The sequence below is a fragment of the Canis lupus genome, chromosome 1 (genome assembly GCF_048164855.1).
Source record: "Canis lupus baileyi chromosome 1, mCanLup2.hap1, whole genome shotgun sequence".
In the NCBI taxonomy this organism is placed as follows: domain Eukaryota; kingdom Metazoa; phylum Chordata; class Mammalia; order Carnivora; family Canidae; genus Canis; species Canis lupus.
In genome coordinates, this window is record NC_132838.1 from 55,778,711 (window position 1) to 55,785,740 (window position 7,030).

The 7,030-nt window shown below is 46.1% G+C and overlaps 1 long non-coding RNA gene across 1 annotated transcript; it reads right to left on the minus strand.

Moving 5' to 3' along the window:
* On the minus strand, positions 1-4,551 carry LOC140617369 (uncharacterized). Its single transcript, XR_012017628.1, has 2 exons — positions 4,167-4,551; positions 1-1,822 (listed from the first exon to the last, which is right to left on the minus strand). It is a non-coding gene; the product is annotated as an uncharacterized lncRNA (long non-coding RNA).
* Positions 4,552-7,030: the final 2,479 nt, after the last annotated feature.

The window sequence follows — 7,030 nt, forward strand, 5'->3', positions numbered from 1 at the left end:
TGATCAAAGAAAATCCAGAAGAAGTATGATGAAAGGAAAAAGAATGCCAAAATCAGCAGTCTTCTGGAGGAGCAGTTCCAACAGGGCAAGCTTCTTGCATGCATCGCTTCGAGACCAGGCCAGGGCGGCCGGGCAGATGGCTGTGTGCTAGAGGGCAAGGAGCTGGAGTTCTATCTGAGGAAAATCAAAGCCCGGAAAGGCAAATAAATCTTCTGTCTTCGGTCATTTAATAAAGGTGTTTATTGTTAAAAAAAAACAAAACAAATTTATTGTTAAATAAAAAAATATTTTATATCCAAGATTCCCCATATCTTAAAGGAGATGTATGATGCAGATCTGTTGGAAGAAGAAGTTATCATCAGCTGTTTTTTTTTTTTTTTTTTAAACACAGCTAGCTACTGATTTACAAACTGGAAACAACAGGGTGGCTGAGCTTGTAGTCTAGTTATTGAACATGAGTGGAAAAAAATGGCACCATTACTTCACTTCAAAGATAAGATTCCAAGGAGGAATAGGAGACAAAAGAAAAAAAAATCAGAAGAATTTTCCCAGCTAAGGGAAAACGTCCCCAGTGTTTGGAGAGGCATGAGAGAAAGAAGCAGTCAACATCACCATTGCACCCACCCTTGGCTTTCGCCCCAGAAAGGAAAGCTTCAGAAACATCCCGATGACTTTCCCAAAGACATGGGGTGTCACCTTAAGGCGACCAGGTCTTGGGAAAGCGGTTGTGTGACTTTGAAGACTCCCACTCAGGCCAGGAGAAGGAACCTCTACAAAAAATTAAGAGTCAAGCCTGGATTAGCATTCCTCAGGAGGGACTCGAGATTAGGGCGCAGTCAACCCAGACAGATAATGGTGCTCCCAAGGAATACAAACATTATAAGCCGTATCTGTGATATCTTTTATAATCTTCATCCAATGGTTTGTGGTGTACTCTGGGAAATTCGTTGTTTTTTTGTTTTGTTTTGTTTTTTAAGTTTGTTTCTTAGAGCACCTGATATCACAAGATACAGAAAATTCAACAGTGTCCACTCAGCCCAGTTGGGTGGCCACTTTTTTAGCCTTTGCTTTTTCCACGGTGGCGATGCGAGCCACCCACTTCGGACCTGGGACGTGGCCTCCCCAGTGGCGGTGGATCTCCTTATATCTGTCATTGTCATTGGTCCTGAGGGCTTCCACCGCTTAGCCAGGCCTCCCTTGTCTTCCGAGTTCACCTGTGTGAAGGCAACCGTGGGGAGGTCCTCCTGTGGACCAGACACCCCAGCCTGGCTTCCCCTTGAGAGTGCAGTGGGGAACCCCATTTTACGACACAGGGCAGGTAGGAGGACAGCCCGCTCAGTGGGATCCACGTCATGTGCGATCACTACCAGCAGGGCCTTCTTGTTTTCCACCAAGGTGGTGACAGTGGATAGCTCGAAGGACAAGGAGCCTCTTAGTGGTGACATCCCCTTTGCCCACAGCTTTCTTCTCAGCCCCAGCCAATGACCTCTGCGTCTTCTCTTTCTTTGCCTCTGGTCTGCATCTGTGGTCCGGCGGAACCAGGTGAGTCACTGTGTGGTGGTCCAAGGCCTGGGCAAACTGGTTAATCGTGGGAGGCACTTTCGAACCTTTAAAGAGAATAGGCCTTTGCCACAGCAGCCGGATGTAGTGGGGCCATTTGACAAGGCAGGTGAGGTCCCTTTGGGCTGGATGTCCTGTCCGATGCCAACATTTTTCTCACACAGGGGATTGACAACCTTCTTGGCCTCCTGCTTTTTCACAACAGCAGGGGCTGGGGCCACCTTCTTCCCCTTTGCCTTCTTCCTTTCTGCGTCCTGGCTTGCTGGAGGAGAGAAACCACAATCAATTTTGAAAGATTACCATCACCCAAAAAGACACCCTGTCCCCATTAGCAGTCCCTCCTCACCCCCTCCCCAGACAACCGCTCCCTGTCTCTATAGAACTGCAGGTCCTGGACATTTCTTATAGATGGAGTTATATAATACGTTATAATCTATCGCCTCTTGTGACTGGCCTCTTTCACTGAGCACCAGGTTTTCACGGTTCCTCCGTGTAAAGGTGTAGCAGGTGTCAGTACCTTGTTTCTTTTTATTGCCAAATAATATTCTGATTAGATATACTGTATTTGAGGTATCAGTAAGCTGGTGAAGATTGGGTGTTTCCACTTTTTGCTGTTATGAATGATGCGGCTGAGAGCATTCCTGTGCAAGTTTTTGTGTGAATATAGGTTTTTTTTTCTTTTCTTGGGTGCATAAGTGGGAGTGGGATTTCTGGGTCCTGTGATGACCATGTTTAGTTAGTACTTTGAGGAATTGCTAAACTGCATTCCACAGCAGGTGCACCATTTTGCATCCGCACCAGCTATGGACGAGGCTTCCAGTTTCTGCACAGCCTCACCAGTGCTTGTTATTAGCTCTTTTTTTGAATACAGCCATTCTGATGGGTGTGAAGTGGTACCACATTGTGGTTTTGATTTGCATTTGGAGTATATTTTATGTGCACTTGAGAAAAATGTGTGTTTTGCTGTTGTTAGGTGGAGTGTCCTACAAGATGGTTATTAGGTCTAATTATTTAATAGTGTTGCCCAAGTTTTCTATTTCCTTACGGATCTCATTCTTAGTTGTTTTATCCTTTATTGGGAATGGAGGTATTGAAATCTCCAACTATTGTCGAATTAACTCTTTCTTCCTTTAAATCTGTTATTTTATTTTATTTTTTTTTTTTGCTGCTTCATTTTGGAACTGTTTTTAGGTGCAATTCTCATTGTCATGTCTTCCTGATTGGAGACCTTTTTATCATCAAATGTCCCTTTTGTCCTTAGCAATTTTGTTTTATTTATTTATTTATTTTTAAAGATTTTATTGATTTATTTATGAGAGACACACAGAGAGAGGCAGAGACACAGGCAGAGGGAGAAGCAGGCTCCCTGCAAGGAGTCTGATGTGGGACTCAATCCCAGGACCTTGGGATCACAGCCTGAGCCAAAGGCAGACGCTCAACCACTGAGTCACTGAGGTGTGCCTGTTTTGTTTTGTTTTAAAGCCATTTTGCCTGATGTTTGTATAGCCATTCTGGCTCTTATGGTGGCTGTTTGCATGCTGGTGTTCCTTTCAACTTGCTTGCATCTTACAATCTAAATAAATTTGTCTCCTGTAGGTAGCAATAGGTGGATTTTTTGATGTTTTCTGGATGCTGGGAAAGATTGTCAAGTGATTGATCTTTCAGATTGTCAAGTGACTGATCATTCACATTCTCTCCAAAAGCTGTAAATTATGGTAAAAGACCAAGAAAAAAAATACAGTCTGGTAACCTCTACCTTTTGACTATATTGTTTGATGCATTCACATTTAGTGTTATTATTGAAATAGTTTAGATTTATGTTGGCAGCTTTAATTTTTGTTTAGTATATGTCTCATATCTTTTTTCTCCTTTCCTTAACTGCTTTCTTTTGCAATAAGTGTTTTCTAGTGCAACATTTTTAACTCCTTACTTTTTCACTATATTTTCCCAATCTTATTGAGGATAATGTAATTTTAAGGTGTGCAGCATAATGGTTTGACGTATCTACATATTGTGAGGTGGTCACAGCAGGTTCAGCTAACATCCATCTTCTCCCATAGATACAATAAAGGAAAAGAACAAAGACTTCTCCCTATGATGAGAACTCTTCTGTTTTACTCTCCACAACTTTCCTGTGTGTCCTCACCATATTTTTAAAGTGCTCTCTTAGTGGTTGCTCTAGGGCTCATGGTGTACTTCTTAACTGATCGGAACCTGCTTAGGTCTACACTAAATGATTTCTACTAAGGATGGAAACGTTTCTCCTAGAGAACTCTATTTCCTCTCCTCTTATTTTTGTGCTATTATTGTTACACTTATTACCTCTCTACCTGTTACAAACACAAGAACGATCTGTTATAATTCTTGCTTATATAATTTGGGACCTTTTGAAGTACCTGAAACTATAAAGTGAGGGAGGGAGGTAGGAGGAGAGGCAGGGGAAGGAAGGGAAATCAGGAAAGTGAACTGTGCCTCACCCTGAGCTTTTTCTAGAGGATGTTGGTGACCTCCCACCTCACAGCTCTTCAGAGAACACAGCCCACCTTTCTCTGCTTCTGCTGGCCAGCAGCGAACCCCGAGGGCATCCCTTTCTTTGGCCAGCTCACCTGTTTCAGGGCGGACCTGGATGTGGTAGTGTCGGAAGTGACTCGGAGCACCCCTGGGTTGGTCTTGCACCTTGCTGAAGTGGCCACATGCGGAGCTGCTGAGGTTCCTGCGGACCGGGTGACTCCAGTTGGATCCCAGTAGGGTTTAGGGAACGACCGTTCACAGTGGTCCGTGATCTCCCAGGAGACTGTGACAGCATACTGGGGACAGTCCCAAGGATGACACCCAGGCCTGTGGAGGCTGGCCCTTGTGGCTCCCTACACTTCGGCACTTATTCCCACGGAAACAATAGATGTCAGTCTGTCTACCTAAGGGTGATGTTCTGACATGTAATTCCTTCAAAACCGGAGCTTGACTTCTTTTCTTTGCTTGTACTCTGCGCCAAGGGAGAGGGCTTTGGTCTATAGTCAAGATAAATCAGAGTAAATGAACATTTTAATGGTTTCACTGACCCATCCATTGCCTTGAGACCAAATAATAATAATTTTTAAAAAATACTTACTTGAGAGAGGGAGAGAGAGCGAGAGAGCGAGAGAGAGCGCATAAGTGGTGAGAGGGGCAGAGGGAGAGGGAGAAGCAGACTCCCCAGTGAGTGGGGATGGATCCCAGGACCCCAGGATCATACTTGAGCTGAAGGTGGATGCTTAACTGACAGCCCCCCCAGGCTCCCCAAAACCAAATAATTATTTAGTGAAATTTATATATTTCCTAGAAAGTGACCAAAAGATTCTGAATGTGAAGTGCTAAGTCTACATAGGTGTTGAAATAAGCCTCAGGAAAAATAACTGGCCAAGTTTTGCCCATGAAAATATGTGTTTTAGGTGAAATAGCAAATCGACATAATGAATGTGAGGGAATGCTGGTGGGAGGTGGAAGTGGTCCCGTTTGGAAGAAGGAATCCTGGCTCACAGAATAACGGGGTCCGGGACCTGCTGGGCCTCCAGCTCTCAGCGTGCCTACTTCTCTGGTCCCTGCCTCTCCCGTCAACTGGGGGTGCTGGTCCCTCGGCTGCGTGTCTCCATCCTGGGAGGTAAAGTCCAGGGCATTCAGGGTGTCCTGTGGGCTGTGGATGGGACCAGAGCCCCATTTGTCCTTCCTGTAACATATAACCAAGCTGTAAAGATTTAAAACTAAGAATTCTCCCTTGCTTCTTTGGGGGAAGCTACTGCACAAAATGCACCCACCCTAACCTTCTAGAGCTTTCAGGGCGGTTTCTGAGGTGCACCTGAATCCAGCGTCGGCCGAGGCAGTGGTCGGCCTGCTGCCTACGGGGTGTGACCACCTGCGAGGGAAAACACTGCTGGTAAAGAGGACCAGTGGGACTCCGCGATCAACTGGACATGTTGATGCTCGAGACAGGTGGCTGGGTGTTCCTCGGGGCAGGGGAGGGGGGGGACGGGTGTCATCGTGCTCAAAGTCAGAGTGGTAACTAAAAGTATTTAATGTGTTGAGAGCACCACCCACGCAAAACAAACAAACAAACAAACCCAAAAAAACAAAACAAAAACAACAACAAAGAAAACCCCCCAAAACAACAACAACAAAAACCCTTCCTAGAACTACTTGTTTTTCTATTCATATTTAGGTATTTAACTAACTCGGTCTACATGATGTGCCCAGTGATGGCAACAAGCAAAATTACGCCATTTACTGAGCTTGCGTGTTCAAGTCATATCCCTGGGAGAGCAGGGGCTGTCTAACTAGAGCTATTCTCATTTCTTTTTTTTAAAAAAAACCCTAATTGCCATGGATGTATAAAAACATTTGGCAGCGTATGCCCTAAGAAGCATCAGAGAAACTTGAAATGTTTTTCCCAGGGACCATATACATTGAGGGCTCAAAAAACCTAGAAATAGTGTTTAACTGACCAACTTTATAAGAACAAAAGTAAGTATTCAGTTGACCCATTGTGGGCAAGGAAAGGTGGAGAGAAGAGGAGAAGAGGGGCAGAGATGAGGCCTAGAGCAGGTGCAGGAGGAAGGCAGAGCATGGTGAGGAGCGCAGGGCAGTGGCAGGAGGGGACCTGGACACTGCGTGGTGAGTCAGGGGCTTCCCAGGTGAGAGGCAGGTGAGCCGCTTGGTGCTCTGTGCTGCTGGCCTCAGGGCCACTCTTACCTGGTGGGCCGAGGGATTACGTGCCCAGGTGGAGCCAGCATGCGCCGTCCTTGCGGGTAGCTGCAGACACAGTACCGTCATCTCCCCAGGGACTTGGTCCAGGACACCAAGTCCAGCAGGTTCTCTCCAGCCCTGAGAACCCTGGACTCTGGAGGTGGGTGGGGGGGCATACATGGGTATGCTTAACAGGCTGTTTTGGCAGGTGGCGTCTGCTCCCGAACCCAAGTGATCCTCAGAAACTGAGTCGATGAAGATTTTCAGAATTCTCAGGGGTTTACCTGTGCATTGAAAAAGGAGTCGTGCATCTTCAGTCCTGGGAGATGCATTAATACCTCACTATTACTGACAGCCTGTGTGTGAGACCAAACACGCAGCCTTCCCCAGGTCTCACTCCCTGGACTCCTGCTGCTTGCCCACCGAGTGTGGCATCAGATGCAGCATCTGTCCTCAGTTTTAGCCATGGTGACATGATGACTGCACACGTCTCTTCATAGAGCCTCCCTCCTCCCTAACCATGTGGGCTCTAGAAAGCACTAGAAATATAGGCCACCTAAGAAGAATGCATATCAGAGTAGGAAAGTTTGCAGAATATTATCTTGCTATTTCTTTCCAGAGTAGCTGAATTTTCCACTGTGGTTTGGCCTCTGTGGTTTCAGAAGTGCTGTGTGCGCTGCGCGTGTGCGATTATGTAATAGCCGCCCTGCTGCCCAGGGCCCTGTCCTCGGTCGGCCGCGCTCTGGGAGGTGAG